We start from the raw sequence: 2,500 nt of genomic DNA on the forward strand, positions 1-2,500 counted from the left end.
GCCAGCACGCCGGGCGGCCCCCCCTCACCGGCCGGGGACGGTCCCACCCAGCCACCGCCGCGTATCGCCTCACACCCAGATCCCCTTTCGCGTTCGTGGGCATGGTGGGTCCCCTTTCACGTTCGTGGGCATGGTGGGTATCCCTGAAACAACCGGTTAATAGCTCGACCGATCGTCGCCAACACTGATTCACCTCTAGCGAGAACAACCGCACCACAACGGGTTACCTGTTGTTCATTTGCGTAACGTCACCAGCAAACGTAGACGTCCATCGCCATTTGCAACGAGTATTGCATGCCTGTGTCAGGTGTCACAACACACTACGTCTGCCCACATAGACGCAACAACATGTGCACGCCTCGAGAACACGTGGAAGGTAGCCCCCGTACGTATGCGGTGTCCATTGCGCGAACGACTGTCAGCCGGCCTCTGCAGGATGTCGCAGATGTGGAACGCGGTGCAACATGCTATCACGGTGTGTGAGAAGAGACGACTACGTCCGAATACACGCTCCACTACATCAACAGACTGCTCATGCTGATCGCCATCCAGGGCGTCCGTTCCTCCCACACGTCTGAATGGCGTACCACACTGCAATCCAGCTCTTATAGGGAGACGACACGTAGCTGCGTGCACAATATTTGGACTGTATGGTCTGCCGTTGCTAGGCGCAGTCGTCGTACGGTCACACATGTGCCACGATGTATCATTCAGTACATACGGACCAATGTGCAGTACAGTTTGTGGGTTTTGCGTACATCGGCGGACAGGTGACAGGCCGTACCACAACGTAGGCTGAGTACGTCGGCATGCGAAGGGCATTGAACATGCAAACTTCTCAACGACCAGCTTGCGAAGGCAGGGGGGAAGGGGGGGGGGCATGTACGTCCTGCTGCTATCCACATTACAGTGTATAGCAGGAGCATGTGGAAAGTCAGCAACACCTGCAAGGTGTTTAACATGACGCGATACACAGGGGACCGGGCAGTGCGAATAGCGAACTATATTGCGAGGGTTGCGGTTAGGCAACACTACACTAATTTAACGAGTTGCATAACAATTACAGAGCAGGTTCAGCGACAACGTGCGTCAGGTTAAGGCGCAATATAGGTTAGGTTGAGGCACAATATAGGTTAGGTTAAGGCACAACATGGGTTACGTTAAGGCACAAATTGGGTTACGTTAAGGCACAACATGGGTTACGTTAAGGCACAACATGGGTTACGTTAAGGCACAAATTAGGTTACGTTAAGGCACAAATTAGGTTACGTTAAGGCACAAATTAGGTTACGTTAAGGCACAAATTAGGTTACGTTAAGGCACAAATTAGGTTACGTTAAGGCACAAATTAGGTTACGTTAAGGCACAAATTAGGTTACGTTAAGGCACAAATTAGGTTACGTTAAGGCACAAATTAGGTTACGTTAAGGCACAAATTAGGTTACGTTAAGGCACAAATTAGGTTACGTTAAGGCACAAATTAGGTTACGTTAAGGCACAAATTAGGTTACGTTAAGGCACAAATTAGGTTACGTTAAGGCACAAATTAGGTTACGTTAAGGCACAAATTAGGTTACGTTAAGGCACAAATTAGGTTACGTTAAGGCACAAATTAGGTTACGTTAAGGTACAATATGGGTTAGGTTAAGGTACAATATGGGTTAGGTTAAGGTACAATATGGGTTAGGTTAAGGTACAATATGGGTTAGGTTAAGGTACAATATGGGTTAGGTTAAGGCACAACGTAGGTTAGGTTAAGGCACAACGTAGGTTAGGTTAAGGCACAACATAGGTTAGGTTAAGGCACAACATAGGTTAGGTTAAGGCACAACATAGGTTAGGTTAAGGCACAACATAGGTTAGGTTAAGGCACAACATAGGTTAGGTTAAGGCACAACATAGGTTAGGTTAAGGCACAACATAGGTTAGGTTAAGGCACAACATAGGTTAGGTTAAGGCACAACATAGGTTAGGTTAAGGCACAACATAGGTTAGGTTAAGGCACAACGTAGGTTAGGTTAAGGCACAACGTAGGTTAGGTTAAGGCACAACGTAGGTTAGGTTAAGGCACAACGTAGGTTAGGTTAAGGCACAACGTAGGTTAGGTTAAGGCACAACGTAGGTTAGGTTAAGGCACAACGTAGGTTAGGTTAAGGCACAACGTAGGTTAGGTTAAGGCACAACGTAGGTTAGGTTAAGGCACAACGTAGGTTAGGTTAAGGCACAACGTAGGTTAGGTTAAGGCACAACGTAGGTTAGGTTAAGGCACAACGTAGGTTAGGTTAAGGCACAACGTAGGTTAGGTTAAGGCACAACGTAGGTTAGGTTAAGGCACAACGTAGGTTAGGTTAAGGCACAACGTAGGTTAGGTTAAGGCACAACGTAGGTTAGGTTAAGGCACAACGTAGGTTAGGTTAAGGCACAACGTAGGTTAGGTTAAGGCACAACGTAGGTTAGGTTAAGGCACAACGTAGGTTAGGTTAAGGCACAACGTAGGTTA

This window comes from Schistocerca serialis, unplaced genomic scaffold, assembly GCF_023864345.2.
Source record: "Schistocerca serialis cubense isolate TAMUIC-IGC-003099 unplaced genomic scaffold, iqSchSeri2.2 HiC_scaffold_740, whole genome shotgun sequence".
Lineage (NCBI taxonomy): Eukaryota > Metazoa > Arthropoda > Insecta > Orthoptera > Acrididae > Schistocerca > Schistocerca serialis.